Source organism: Camelus ferus, chromosome 2 (assembly GCF_009834535.1).
Source record: "Camelus ferus isolate YT-003-E chromosome 2, BCGSAC_Cfer_1.0, whole genome shotgun sequence".
In the NCBI taxonomy this organism is placed as follows: Eukaryota; Metazoa; Chordata; class Mammalia; order Artiodactyla; family Camelidae; genus Camelus; species Camelus ferus.
In genome coordinates this window covers 10,152,377-10,168,262 of record NC_045697.1, presented here as the reverse complement: position 1 = coordinate 10,168,262, position 15,886 = coordinate 10,152,377, and the positions used below count along the sequence as shown (strand labels likewise).

Below are 15,886 nucleotides of genomic sequence, written 5' to 3'. Positions count from 1 at the left end.
GTTTTGAATTGCAACACTTTCCTCTTGCTTGCTTCATTTCACAACATTCTCACTTCCTAAGAGAGCTGTCTGGGCTACTGAGAATAAAATGCTGTAAGAATCATTTTATTTGGAGGCATATGTCATGATTTGAAATAACTGCAGACTCTCTTACATAGAGGAAACTGCTGCTCCAGTATGAGTAGTGAATTCTCACATTTCTCTCATTGGAAAAGTTATTTTCCTACATTTTTCACATTCTCTTTTTTTCTAGCTACTTCCCTTAAGTGCATCTCACAGGTATGACCGGCATCACCAGCCTAGGGGACAAATAACATCATGACATTCTCATTTTCTAATTAGTTGCTTGAAAATGTGCTTGCTTTTATTAGCAGGACATCCTTGAAGCCTCATTTTCACTTGGAGTTGTTCATAAATGTTGAGAAGTTTACTTGATTCAAACAGTAGTCCTGTATCCAGATGCCAATGAAGAGAGAACAGAGTCAGCCAGCAGGCTTCTGTGGGAAATGGCTCCCAAGAGGTCTGAGCATTTTTGCCCTCAGCTACATCGATGTGTCTGATGCTCCAAACACCCTTACCAGCCTCCTCACATTTGAATTTCCAGGGTTACCCGCTTCTATTCTTAACAGTGCTTCTCAACCAGGGTTGAGTTTTGCCGTCGCAGGGGACATTTGGCAGAGTCCGGAGGCATTTTTGGTTGTCACAACTTGGGGGAAGGTATGATTGGCATCTGATGGGTAGAGGTCAGGGATGCTGCTAAACATCCTACAATGCACAGGACTGCCCACCTCCCCAGAGGGAGAATCATCTGGCTCAAAACGTTGATAAGCACCAAGGCTGAGGGACCTGGGTTTCTCCAATATGGTTCACACCAACATGATCCACCAGGGTTCACAGCATCTGGAGAGGTTTTTGACCTCAATCACAGCTCTGCCTGAACCAACAACTACACACCTTCCTCCTGTCCTCCCCGACCCTGGTCCCTGTCATCTGAGTCTTGATTAGAACCACTGTCACCAGTACACAGTCCACAGCCCCCCTCTCCTCAGGTTGCATCCCTCCCCATAATGCCAAGGATCTTTTCTGGTTAATTAACTCAAAATTAGGACCATCAAGGTTATCAGAGAGGTTTTAATGCTGTTGAAATTTAGCAGGAAAGACATCAGTGTCTAAATCTCTTTCATCCCCAGGACATTTTGCAAATTTATTCACTGATATCAAAGACTGCAAGGGACATTTGGAAAGGGCAGCGTCAGCCACGTTACAGAAAATCCTGTGACATCCCCACTTCCCAGGGCAGTGGGCGTCCCCCTGTCTTACATCTGCATAATCAAAAGAGGTGCACAAGTGACCCTTCGCTGAAACAAGTTCTTATCCAAGGAGAATTGCTGGGCTCACTAGATTGATGAACAGCTGACAGTATCTTCTGATAAAAAACATTATACCCTGCTTCCCTCTGTACTTTGAGTCACCTATTATTTTCCCATGTCCTGTGATGTCACAAATTGTATTGCATTTCCTTCGAATGCACAAATGCTAAAGTAACATAGACAGTTTGCTCGACTCTGTTTAGGAAGGATCACTCTGCTGTTTCCAGGTCAAGAATTTTCATGTCTCTGCTATCTGCAGATCCCTGTAGAGGCAACCGTGTTCTGTCTCCTGATGCAGAATTCTCGGGGACCTGGTAGGGGATCTGGGTCCTTAAATTGGTGCAGATGATATATGGGTATAGAGAGTGCCTGGAGGCATCTATACACCATTCCTGGTTTCTGCCAAATTGGGAAGTGGTATTTCTAACATCCTTAGATGGACCAGGGTAAAAATAGAACTTTCTTGGACTTGCCTCTGATTTAAATCATGCTGTTGATATTTTTGGAAATGCACGACAGATTCCGAAGATCTGTCTAGCAAGTGGATTTCTGGAGTAAGAGCCATCTGTCAGCTGGTAGCTGCCTGTGTTCTCGCTCCACGAGAGATGGAATTCGGAGCAGAAGGAAAGGGACACTTGCCACCATGCACCTTTCTGCTCTCTTGGGCTTGGACTGTGAGGGGCTCTGACACACTCGAGGAGTTTCCTGGGGTAGTAGGGAAATTGGGACACTGCCATATGATGTCTAACCAGGGCAAGACAGGGAAGCAATCCTGCATTGCCTGGCCAGCCTCATGACGGTGGCCTGTAGGTCTCAAGTACCATCACCTCCAGTAACCGTCTTTTAATAATTGTTATAATTCCTCTCTCATTTCTCTGAGACTTGAGTCAAATCTTGTAGTTGTTCCAACATGGTCTTATGTGTGCTGAGGGGAATTGCAGGAGGGTTAATATCTGTGCTTGGGATGGAAGGACAAGGAGGAGATTAATTTCAGGAGCTAGTCTGATGGCATCAGTGGAGATTTCTAGATCCTCAAAAGCTGAGTGAACTCTAGGAATAATAGTTGGGGGAAGGAGACATGAATTTTGCCTCTTTCCATATGAAGATTCTCTACCTTCACTGGGTTATTTTACCAAAGGATGCTGGAGTTTACACATACATTCTTCAAGATTTGGATCTATGCTCGAAAATCTTCAGGGCTGTGTCCTCATTCACATCTCCAGTAACAATGGGCACGGATCTATGGTTGATAACCAGACTTCTTTCTTTATTCTCGCAGTACTTAGCACTAGCCTAGTGGTTGTCATGTCATTTTGCCTTTCCCACTGGGTTCTTATCACTCAGGGAAATTCCTGGCACATAGTAAACACTCAATAAATACGTGTTGAATGACTGAAGGAACAAACCAACACATGAAGGAAAAATTTTATTGGGTCACTATTTGAGAGCAAAAACTTTTGACTGAGCATCTGAAAAACACAATCTCCTCTTGAATCGGCTGTGTTAATTCAGAGATCCGGAAAGGCTGCTTCTGTGAAATTTAGGGAGGCTTTCCTGGGTAGCAGGGGTCCCTAGGGCAAGTGGTTAAGAGGGTAGCTTTTAGTGTAAGACTGAACTGTTGATCTCAAATCTTAGATCTGCCATTTTGGTAATTGGAAAACTAGGCAGGTAGCTTTCAGTTTTAATTGATGTCTAATTTCTTTCTTTATTTTTAAAAATTTATATAATTAAAAAAAAATGGAGGTACTGGGGATTGAACCCAGGACCTCCAGCATGTTAAACATGCGCTCTACCACTGAGCTATTTCCCTCCCCCTGATGTCTAATTTCATATTAAAATTTACCTGTCCATCTAGCTATTTACTGTCCACCTGACACCGTGTGGCAACTATGGTGACAAGTACTAGCGATTCAGAGATAATTAAGAAATAACCCTTACCATCTAGCTGTTTTCATCCAGTAAGCAACTGAAATCTCTATCCGCACTTATCTAATCAGGTTTGTGGCAAATCACAGAATGGATGCCTGAAATTGGAGTCTGTCATTGTTGTTCTGTTTGTTGATTAACTGCACTATATAAGGAAAATTAGCTTTTAAATGTGGCTGGGCAATGGAGGAGATGAAGTGAAAGAAAGAGACCTTGGCTCCAGCCCCGTCTTAGCAGCTACGCCCAAGTTTCTCATCTTCTGCGGATCTCTCGTTTCCTCCCCTGCAACGTGAGGTGGGCGGGGAAAGATGCTCTCCGAAGCCTCTCCAAGCTCACTCCCTGTCGGGTTTGTTCTCTCGTGGAGGAGTTACCATCGCTGGCCGCTAGAGGTCAGGCCCTTAAAATGTAAACCGCCTCATTCCGTTTTCCTCCCATCGAAGTCAACCTTGAAGCAAAAGCAAAATGACTATTTTCTTGCCTTGTTTTGGGAAGGAAGAAACATTCCTAAAGAAACAGTTTTACTTTTGACATATTAGAGCCCGGGTCTTGACATCCTTAAACTCCTTGGCTAAATGCTGACTGCAGAGTTTACTCTCAATCCTTGTGTGAGGAATGGAATGAACAAAAGACACAGCCCTGGCTATTGAAGCATTTACGGCTTTTGTATGGACTTGAATGCACTGATGTGTAACAGGATGAAAAAGAAATTGGAAATGACTCTTCTGTAGAGCAATTCCCTCAGCGTAGCCAGCGGTGGGCTTGCTTTATTAGTTCCCTGAGAATTAAAGAGGAAATTGGTTTTCAGATCAGCTCTTCTCTTGCACTCCACTCCCTTTCCCTGAGTCCCTGCCACCTTGAAAAAGAACTTCAGTGCTCTTACTGGCTTGAAATTATCAATGTTTCCAGTGCAGAAAGGTAGGCGGAGTGACTTCCCTGTCTGGTGAGATGGCAAGCGTCTAGAACACACTGGCCTTTGTGTCACTCTCGGGAGTGGGCTGCGTGTAAAGGGCCACCTGCAGGTGTGGCCGATCTGGGGTTCTATGAACTTGACCTGGAGTGAGGTCGACCGTGGCCCTTTCTGAGGACTGGAGAAATTTCTGATTTGCAGAGCAAATGTCCCACAAAGTCTGGACCTGGAGACAACCACTGGGAAGTTTGTTTCAGTCTCATATCCAAGTTGCAGTCTCTGATTTTGTGGGATCAGTGGAAAAGCCAGTATTTTGGTCCATTTGCGACTTCTGAGTAATTGGCTTAGCACTGTCAGAAGTGAGATTACACGGAAGTCCTCTCAAATCCTTTCAATGATGGTGGGTTCCTATGGTCGCCCTCACAATACTTATTTCTGCCGTCTCGTTTGTGATGTGGTTGGGGTGGGGTTTAACCAAAAGTAGGGCTCAGGGTTGTCCTTGGAAACACAGAACTGAGGGAAAAAGACAAGTGTAGCTCTCTTCCACTGATCATTGTTGTCTACAACTGAAACAAATATAAAGGACAAACTGTAGAAAAGAAGTCGTTAAAATATAACTTGAAACGTGTGTAGGAAGATGACGTTCCTTCTGCTTTGTGCAAGACATGGTAGTGGTGTGAAAAGAGATGGTGTTAAGACCCAGGCCTTTTCTGGCCCTACCTGGTGGTCCTTTGTCCCTGCTCAGTGCTCCCTTTTACCCTTCTCCCATCACATTGCCTCTTCATTGGCATACAGAGGCAGACAATTATGAAGGACCCACAACAACAGTCCCAATAATAACAGTTACATTCATTTATACAGGGCTTTCTATCACTCATTCATTCACTCATTCATCCCTTAAAAATGTATTGAGCATCTATTGTGTGCTGGGCACTGTTTCCTCGCCCTCATGGAGTTGACATTTGAGAGCTGGCAAGTGCTGTGGCAGGTGATGCCAGTGCCTCTCCTGTACCCTGTGGACCTTAACCAATTCAGGGTGCTCTGGGTGATATCCAGTTGTCTTATTTTTCTGTCTGCTCCTGAGGCCTTTTTTGGGAACCTTGGAAGGCCACTGTGCTGGACCACCAGCGCATGCCCGAAGTCCTGGGGAAAATCACATCCTGGGGTAGCCCTCCACCAATGACTCTTGGGAGTTGGTCTTAAATACTTTCACTTCCTCATTTTTGGGGGGAGCTCATTCTGGGTTTTCTCCTCACTCCCCCTAGGATAAGCCTCAGGCAGCTGTTGCTTAGCGACCCAGCCTCATGGGCGCCCCCTTGCCCCTCTGTCATGTCCTCATGCCTGTGCTGGAGTCCCCAGCGCCTCCCAAATAAGCACCTCACACTCAGATCCCTGCCTCAGGGGCTGCTTTCAGGAGAAACCAGCTAAAACGGTCGCTTTTCACATACACGGTCAACTTTGGTCCTTGAAAAAACTCTATGATGTTATGAACATCATGGTACCTGCTTGTCAGACCCTTTTGAAAAGGAAGGAAGGAAGGAAGAAAGAAAGAGAGAAAGAGAGAAAGAGAGAAAGATGCCAACCCACTAATGTCTTCTGCTGATGGGCTTTGCCCAGACAACCATGTTTCAGATGAAGTATTTCCAATCCCAGCTGACTGGACAAATGGAGGGTTCTGACTCAGCACAGGACCTATCCTCAGAGTGGCCCCTTGGCAAACAGGCCAGCTAAACGTGACAGCCTTACTCTGGGGCATTTAATCTGGGAAATGAAGGGAGATCAGACAGAGGTCGAGCAACCGCAGCTGAGGCAAAAAGAAACCATGACCTTGTGCTGGACTATGAGAGGCCAGGAGACGTTGAAATTATGAGAAAACAGAATCCATTAGGCAGAAGAGATACACAGAGGGTGAGGAAGCCAGTGGGTGGGATGAGAAGCCCCTGGATGCAGAATGAAGGAGACACAAAGAAGAGTGGAACCAAGGTCAGCATGAGGGTGGGAGTCAAGATCTGCCATGTTCCCCACTGAGGTCCTTGAGGACAGCTGGAGCCAACCAGTTCCTACAAGGTCTGGTCAAAGCAGGACCCTGTGCTCATTTCCCCTGCTCTGAATTTAAAAGAAAACAAATCTCCTTCAGAAGGCAGTGTATTTTTCTTTCAATTGAGGATGTGAAACCGGGTATGATCTCACATTTTAGGGTTGAATTTGGAGCATGAAAGATTCCAAACTTTCATTAGCACTGGCTCACATAATTCAAGGAAGACAAGTAGATTTCTTCTCAAGGGTGTAGTCTTGTCCGTGGATGGTGGCCTCCCAGAGAATTTGCAGAGAAGAATTCTGAGGCTGCCCCTGGGCACAGTGGGAAGGAACGTTGTGATGGATTACCAATGTCTGCCGTGAGTTTAGAGAAAGAAAGGCACTCACTTATTTTCCACCGAGGATGTGATATGGAAACAGACTTACAGGATTTAAGTGGCTTGTCCAAAAGTCACAAAAGGTTACAGGAATTGCTGGGATTAGATCTCCTGTCTTCCGACTTTCCATCCAGCTCTTCTTATGTCTTTCTGACTCAGCTTAACTTGGCTCTTTAAAGCTGCTTTGGGAAGCTAAGAATCCTTTCTCACAAGAAAACCTGCTTCTTTTAGGAGAAATTAGTGCACAGGCCGTCTGAAGGTCACTTAGATTCCTATTATGCCTTTGCAGGAGAATTCTAAGAGGATAGAGCTGCCACATTTTGCACATAAGAATACAAGGCAAGCACCCAGTTAAATATTTGGGACATCCTTACACTGAACAATTATTTGTTGTGCTATGTGAAATTCAAATTTGATTGGATATCCTGAATTTAATTTGAATATTGTGCCTAGGAGGAGTCCAGTGGGTAAGGACTTCTTGTGTGGGTGGCTTGATACATCCATGCATATGTATTCTGGGTTCTGACCATCTTACCTACCAACCTTCTGATTATTTTTTGCCAGATGTCTGACCACTGGAACACCTCAGGCAGCTGCACTGTGATTTTAGTTCTGAGTACACTTGTTCCTCGGTTTCTGGGAGGGATTGGTTACAGGACCCTCAGGGATACCAAAATCCACAGATGCTGAAGTTCCTTCCTGTTGGTCCGCAGTAGCCGTGGATGTAGAACCAGAGATATGGAGGGCCAGCTCTACAGTAAGACATGATGTTTTCTATAGAAAACTCTTGAAACTCTCTGTTGTTGTTCCAGAGTAATTTCAATAATAATAGGGATGCACTGCAGTGTGAGGAATGTTATCTGAAGCTGTGATAGGGACAGATGATGATGGTGATAATTATTATTAGATTTTTAAGACTATTTTTTCAAAATAGTTTAAGGTTTACAACAAAATTGAGAGGGAGGTACAGAGATTTTCCTTTTTACCTCAGACCCCACATGTACATAGTCTTCCCTGTCATTAACATCACTCACCAGAATAGTTTTTTAAAAAAAAAACAAAACGTTTTTTAACCAAGGATGAGTCTACACTGACACATCATAATCACCCCAAGTTCGTATTTTATCTTACGGTTCACTCTTGGTGTTGCACATTCTATGAGTTTAGACAAATGTATAGTGACATATATCCATCATGATAACATCCTATAGAATATTTCCACGCCCTAAAAACCCTCTGTACTCTGCTTGTTCATCTCTCCCCGCCCCCTCCACTGGCAACCTACCTAAGGAGGCAAAGGACCTATACTTTGAAAACTATAAGACACTGATGAAAGAAATCGAAGATGACATAAACAGACAGAAAGATATACAGTGTTCTTGTATTGGAAGAATTAATATTGTTAAAATGGCCATACTACCCAAGGTGAGATACAGACTCAATGCAATCCCTATCAAATTACCCATGACATTTTTCATAGAGCTGGAATAAAAAATGTTAAAATTTGTATAGAAACACCAAATGCCACGGATAGCCAAAATCATCTTGAGAAAGGAGAACGGAGCTGGGGGAGTCAGGCTCCCTGACTTCTGACTACACTACAAAGCATCAGTAATCAAAGCAGTATAGTAGGGGCACAAAAAGGGACACACAGATCAATGGAAGAGGACAGAGAGTCCAGAAATAAACTCTTCTGGTCAATTAATCTATGAAAAAGGAGGCAAGATTATACAATGGAGAAAAGACAGTCTCTTCAGTAAGTGATGCTGGGAAACAGGACAGCTACATGTAAAAGATTGAAATCAGAACATTCTCTAACACCACATACAAAAATAAACTCAAAATGGATTAAAGATATAAATGTAAGACCAAATACTATAAAACTCCTAGAGGAAAACATAGGCAGAACACTCTTTGACATAAATCACAGCAATATATATTTTTTGAACCAGCTCCTAGAGTAATGCAAATAAAAGTGAAAAAAAAAATGAGACCTAATTAAACTTAAAAGCTTCTGCAACACCAAGGATACATCAACAAAACAAAAAGACAACCTACAGAATGGGAGAAAATATTTGCAAATAATGCACTGACAAGGGACTGATTTCCAAAATATACAAACAACTCATACAGCTTAATATGAAAAGACAAGCAACCCAATCAAAAAATAGACAGGAGACCTAAACAGACATCTCTCCAAAGAAGACATCCAGATGTTCAACAAGCAGATGAAAAGATGCTCAACATTGCTAATTGTTAGAGAAATGCAAATCAAAACTACAGTGAGGTACCACCCCACACCAGTCAGAATGGCCATCATTAAGAAGTCCACAAATAATAAATGCTGGAAAGGATGTGGAGGAAAAGGAGCCCTCCTACGCTGTTGGTGGGATAGATTATAGAGATTATTGTTTTGACTGTTTCTTTCAGCCAAGACAGCATCTCACAAGCAGCCTTGTAAAAGTGCTGTAATTTGAGAGCATCTATGTAATGTCTTAAGAGTTTATAATTCTTCTACTTCCAGTGATTTCAGATCACTTCTTGGAATTCTGACCAGATTGAGCAAGATTTTATTTCAATAAATTCTGCCACCTCTGTGATGGCACTGGAGCGAAGCCATGGTTTCAGTCTTCCTCATGTGGCTGCTCATAAACACCTTGTCCATCCAAGAAATGCATTGGTTCTGAATGACTTCACACTGTGGTTAACCCATTGGGTTTATAGTTCCTGGCGAATAAAAACTCCATAAAATGATGTCAATTCAAGACTCATTTCCTTCCCTGTTCAAGTTAGGGTGGGATCATTTAAAATATATATAAACTAGGGTTATTTTGTTTTATTCTTGCCTTAAAGAATCTTCTGGAATAGACATTCAAGTGTGCCACAAGAAGACATCAAGGCTGGTGCACATGTCCACCTACAATGTTAAGGTGTTTTCCTCTTTTTAGACTTTTTTCTCTGCCATCTTTTGGGGTCATAATAAGATGCAACTACCTTGACTATCTGAGAGCTTATGTAAAAAAAGTTGTCTGTAAAATATGTTTATTATAAACATTGAAAGATTCAAGGGGGAGAAATGAAAACTCCTCTGTTAGTAACAACTTTTTATCTAGACTTTCTCTATGCACACATGCAAACAGACTTTAAAAATAGGATAATTGCTGAGTAGCTTTTTTGTAATCTACTTTGATTTATTAATATTTCATGAGCAGATTATGGTACCAGTGCACTTTCATCCTCATGACCTTTGATGACACCATGTATATTCTGTTAGATGAATGTATCACAGTGTATTTCATCACTATTCTGTATTCAGACACTTAGGCTATTTCCCAGCTTTCTTATTCCAAACTTTGCTGCAAGGCTCTTTCTTGTAATTAAATCTTTACGAACATTATTAATTATTTTCTTGGAACGCATTCTTAGAAGTTGGAGACTTTGCAATTTTTGTATCCTAGACAAAACAAAAATGAAATATTTTGGCTATAGTCAGAGGGAATTGGGATGAAGGCATAGTTTCTAGCTGCCTTTTGGGCCTTTCCAGGACAAGGAACAGTTCAACTAGGGATTCTCAGAAGGGACCAAATATCTTACCTGAAATGCTGACCAGCCATGTGGTTGTCTGCAAAAAAAAAAAAAAAAAAAAAAGATTATTTGGAAAATGGTCCTTGGCAAACAGGTAGATTGTGAGGATTGAGTGGACTCTGCCACTGTGATCATATTATACAGACTTCTCATCTGGGGACAATTTTGCCCCCAGGGGACACTTGGCGGTGTCTGGAGATATCATTGATTGTTACGATGGGAGCGGAGTTGTTAGTGGTACCTCCTGGGTGGAGGCCAAGCATGCTCCACTTCCTAGGATGCACTGGATGGACTGAATAGCGAAGAATGGTCTGGCCCCAAATTCAGAGTTGCTTGAGGCTGAGAAGCCCTGATGCAGAACAGAAAGAAAAGGAGTATCAGTGTCAGTGTGTCTCTTGGAAACCACAGCACAGCATTTAAACAATCCTCATGGCAAATTCTATAGTTTTTAAAAAAAATTCCTTCCCCAAAAGACTCTTTGGTTCCCCAACATATTCAGCATGTTTTGTAAAGAAAACTGAAAGGAATTCAACTGCTGGATTTTTCTAAACACATGGTATAATGATGATGCTAAAAGATTTCCTGGGTCCTCCTTGGCAGAATTAAACCAGACCCCTAGACCTAGCACCCGTCTTAGGGCCAGTCTTTGTTTCTTGTGCAGAGTGAGGGAGGTGGGTGCAGTTTTGGCTTCTTAAAATTTGCAGAGCCTCCTTGTCTGTCCACCCTGGATATCTTGGCTGTGCTTGAGCAGGTCTTGATACTGACAGTGATAGCTTAGCTCCCAGCTGAATAGGAGGGAAACAACATTTACCAGCACCAAAGGAAGAGGAGTGAGGTAGGGGCTTTCTCCTCACCATGCAGCAACCTGTCTACGAAACAGCGTCTCAGCAAAATGGTCTGGAAGGCGGGTAGTGCAGGTGTGTGTGCTCACAAAAAAGCTCGAGCACCGGAGGTGAGCAGGCAAGAGTTCCAACCGCACATGTGTAAGGCTTGACTGTGGTCACTTTGCTCAATGGCTCTGAGCCTCGAGTTTCCCATCTTTAACGGGATAAGAGGAGTGTTTAACTCATAGTGAGCTGGAAAGCTATTTGGCTAGAATCTTGAATCCTTGAATGTATCAACAGCCACTTGTGGCTGTTGTAAGTTTAAGACAGGGACTTAAGGGTGGACACTTTATCAAAACCTGTTCATCACTGCAAAGCTTTGGCCCCAAACTCCAATGTCATTTTCTTGTGAGTGGAGCTGGACCACTGTGAGACCTGAGGGCTCCTTGTGCATCAATTACAGGCAGCCCTAAGCAGCTCTGGAAGGTGTCCCTTCTGTCCTTCTCAAGATGGGGCACCAGTTCTATTGCATCCTCTTGATATGAGTTTTTGAGAGACTCTACAGAGGGAAGGAATTAAAGAGAGGAGCCCTGTGCTGTTTAATTTCCACCTGGTCCCACCCCAGCTCTTGATTCCTCATCAATTTTCTGTCCTACTTTGAACTGCTTGTTGTCTGAGAAGCCCGTCTTTGTGCATGATGTTACCAAGCCTCCCTTGCTTCCCAGAGCTGTTGGGTTTGGCCAGGGGGAGGTACAGATGGGAGACTAGAGGGTAGAAAGAGAGTGTGGTCAGAGATTTAACACCTTAGCCTCCTCCGCATTTCTTCCTGGTTCTAGTGGTGGCCAGGCTCTTCTCCAGGCATGGTTCCTGGAGAAAGTTCTTCTTCTGAGTCTCAAGCTCTCTGCTGCATGAGCAACTAGTGTTGCCACCCTTCCACTTCAGACCTTGGAGTGGTGATGGTTCCTGCTGTCGCTAGTGCTTGGATACCTCAACCCCTGTCCTTGGTTCTTTTAACCTTGCCTGCACTTCTGAATGCAGTTGTTCCACTGTATTCTCTATAGTCAAATCCTTTTGAGGGTGTCTTGCTGCTCCCTGCTTGGACCCTGAGTGGCACATCCCCAGGAGGGAAGAATTTGTAGAGATCTTGGTATGTGGCTTCAACTCTGACCTCCTCCCTTGTCATTCTTAAGCAACATCCCAGCATTGGGGCTCCTGACATGCCCATACAGTGCTCCTCCTTCTAGTGGGAGCGAGGTGGGAGACAGGCACTGCTTTTCTTGAGGATGAAGTAAGGTCCAGGGCTAACAGGACCCATCATGGTGCTGGTTCCTACAGCTGCTGGTATCATCAGTCACCATGGATGATCTCTCAGTAAACAAGCAGGAGAACATGAGGACAGCAACATAGTCGCTGACCTTGGATGGCATTTCAAACCGCCACTTCAGTTATCATTTTGTTGGCCAAGGAATGAATTGGATTTACTGACCATTTTTTGATTCCACAAAGAGACTAATCTCCAAGGGTAATTCCTCCTTCTTTTTACAATTATCAAAGATAACCACATAGATTGTTGTCATTTTAGGGTACTGATGTAAAAAATCAGAAAGTGAGAGGGGAAGAAGATTTCAACTGAGAATAATCCATTCTTTCATTTAAAGTGTTGACTGGGAGCTTGCCTTCTGGCAGCCTGTAGCAAGAGCTCATCACAGATGCCAGGGGGGTAGAGGACACAGTATTTAGTCAAGTCTGACAAAATATTATCAGAAATTAATTCTCTATGAGAAAAATCATTCTGGCAACACATTTAGTTTGCATCATGCAGACAAAATAAATGCGGTTTTGATTTTATATAAAAACAGCCTACAGAGGTCACCTGTTGCTTTTGACTGACCGTCAGCAACTTCTCGTTTCCTGGGCTTGGTATCTTTATTTTCCGTATGACTTAGGTGGGACCGATTCTGTTCTTAGCTCTAGAGATGGCCACGTGATACAGGCATGGCCAATGGGAACACCGCATCCCCCTGGCCAGTCATCGACTAAGCGACATAATTATGACTCAAGCAGGACCAGTTGGAACTAAAAGGCTGTCATCCTGGGTCTTTTGCTAGGACTACTGAGAAAGAGAAATACATACATTTTTGCCTGCAGAGGTGCAAAATGCAAACCTGGAGCTGTTGCTGGCTGTCTACCACAAGGGTAAGAGCCTGCCTGAGAGTGAAGTCTGCACTGGGGAGTGCCGACCCGTGAGACGGGGAGAGATGAAGTCCTGGGGACAATGAACAAGTACCCAGATACGGCTCTAGAACTCTGTGTTACCTCAGTGCCTTCCCTCTTCTTGAGCCAGTTTGAGTTGGATTCTGTCAGTTGTAATCTTAAGAGTCTTGATAAATTCACGGGACGATCATAGAGCTCTTCTGTGGTGATCTCTGTCTCTCTCTCCATGTGCAAAGATTGTATTTCAGAAGAACTTGTCACTGATTAAGTCATCACATTTTTTATTGAGCACATATTAGGGCAGACACTGGGTACAGTCCTGGGACGTAAAGATAATAGGACAAATCTCCACCAGATGGACCAATGGAGAAACAGATGAGCTGTATGATGACACTTTTGTGAAATGAGTGTGAAATAGGATAAGGACCCAGCATGATGATGAAGAGACTAGACTCTGGAGCCAGACTGCCTGGCTCTGCTGTGCCACTTACCATTTCTTGTGCCACTTACACATTTCTTAACCTCACTGTCTCTCAGTTTCCTCATCTGTAAAATGGGAAGAATAATTGTTGTGAAGATCAAGTGAGTTCAGACATGCAAAACACTTGAAAGAGTGCTCAGTAAGTGTTCACTCTTGCTACTGTGACTATGTACTAGTTTCCAGGTGGTAAGGAAGACACCTGAGATCACCTGTGGTTCCCCTTGGGCACAGGGGAAGAGGTAGAGGGAGATTAGAGAAAAGGAGCTGGGCTTTTGAGCTGAGCTTTGAATGGTAACCTAATCAGGCAGACAAAGACAGCAATGGCATTACGAGCAAACAAAACAGCATGTGCAGAGGTCCTGAGGCATGCAGAAACAAGGCATCCTGGGACCACAGTTATCTGTATTTGCTGGGATTATAGGTTGCATATGGGTGACTTTTGGAGATGTGACTATGAAAGTAAGCAGAGGTTAGATCCCAAAGAGTCTAATGTGCCCAGCTAAAGGGTGCTTGCATGAAAAATTAGGTAGGATAACATCTTTTTCAAGTGGCTGAATACCCACCTCAAAAGGGCTTAAGTGAAAATGGCATTTAATGGTGGTCATAACTGAAAAGTCCACAGGGAGAGCTGGCTATTATAGACATGTCTGGATCAGGACCCAAATGATGACTCCAAGTCACATTTCTATCCTTTATCTCCATTTTTCAACCTCATCTGTGCATATCTCCATTCTTCTATGATATTATGCTTTGTGATGGTGAGATGGCTTTTAGAGGCTCACAGGTTTAAGTCCAATGGGAAAGAATGAGATTCTCTTCTGTAGATGTCCCAGCAAAGTCTTGTGGCTCTGTTTGAGTTCCCTGAACCACTTATATTGGTGAGTGGAATACTATGTTCTGACTAATCAGGCCAGTGATCTACAAACTGCAAGAGTCAGTTCTACTTAGAAGCTCAAAGACCTAGCATATAAGGGAGGATGGTCCTTCAGGAGGAAACTGGGTATGAATAGCAGAAAAGGGGCATGCATTTCAGGTTGCAAAACCCAAATAAGTTCAAGACACATTTTATATTGTAGAGACTGGAGGCCCACTGCTGGCTTTTAAGCTATGGAGTGACATGACCATATTTGTAATTGAGAAGGATAAATCTAACCTAGTGTGAAGAATGGATTGGAAGGTTGTGGCCAGAGGCAAAGGTTCAGTGGAAAAGTTTCCTACTAGTCCAGGGAAGAGATGATGAGTATATGAACAAAACCTCAGCATTGGGAGTGGAAACCTGCAACGACTCAGAAATGTACATGGAGGGCTAGAACCATAAACATTTCTGCTGAACAAAATTCCCTGGGGAAGGGAGGGAAGACATCTAGACTATTCCTTAGGTTTTGGCTTTGGGGTCAGGGTGAGTAGTGAGGCCATTTACTCTAAGTGGAGGTACAGAAGGAAAGAGAGAAAGAGGAAGGTATAAAACAACAAATAGCTAATATCTAAAATGTAGTTATGTCCATGCCATTTTTCATTGAGTGGCAGAGAAAAAGTAGATTTAGAGTTTATGGATTCTTTTTTGCTTCATCACAAACAAAATGATGGATGACCTTAGGATGCCCTTATGTACACACGGGTACAAGGAAACACATGTGTCCTACAGATGTGTAACATAGGTACACACATGTTCACGTACATACAGTTTTGTGTTAGCCTTACTCTTTCCTTTTCTGTTTGTTTATTTTGCCCTTTTCTTCTCTTCCGCTGCTGACTAATGTATTCATTCTGTAGTTTATCAATCTTTGTAAGTGGCTTTAAATCCTTCTGGAACGAGATGGTACAGTGTCAATAAATATTTCTTAATACATATTCATTAAAAGTCAGCCCTTACAAAAGATGACAGGAATGAGACTTGGGTTTTTTTAAACCAAAATTGTTCTTCCTTACACAAATATCAGTAGAGGTAGATAAATTATATCTGTTTTTTTTTTTTTGGGGGGGGGGATAAAAGACAACTGCTTTTGTATAAGAGTTTATCCTTTTAATACCAAAATAGCCTTTCTATTCCCACTTTAGCTCTCTGATCCCTGTCACCATCCTGCCAGATATTTCAAAATAAAATTCATCACTTGGCCTAGAACCAGTTAAAGAAACTTCAGTTTAAAAAGCTACTCAAAATAGGC

The 15,886-nt window shown here is 43.0% G+C and overlaps 1 long non-coding RNA gene across 2 annotated transcripts; it reads right to left on the bottom strand.

The window, feature by feature from the left end:
- Positions 1-2,809: 2,809 nt before the first annotated feature.
- Positions 2,810-14,153, bottom strand: LOC116668006. 2 transcript variants are annotated; one of them, XR_004325030.1, is made up of 4 exons: positions 13,732-14,153; positions 10,444-10,551; positions 10,212-10,239; positions 2,810-3,741 (listed from the first exon to the last, which is right to left on the bottom strand). It is a non-coding gene; the product is annotated as an uncharacterized LOC116668006 (long non-coding RNA). The 2 variants fall into 2 exon arrangements; XR_004325029.1 differs by lacking the exon at positions 13,732-14,153 and having other exon boundaries at positions 10,444-10,623.
- Positions 14,154-15,886: the final 1,733 nt, after the last annotated feature.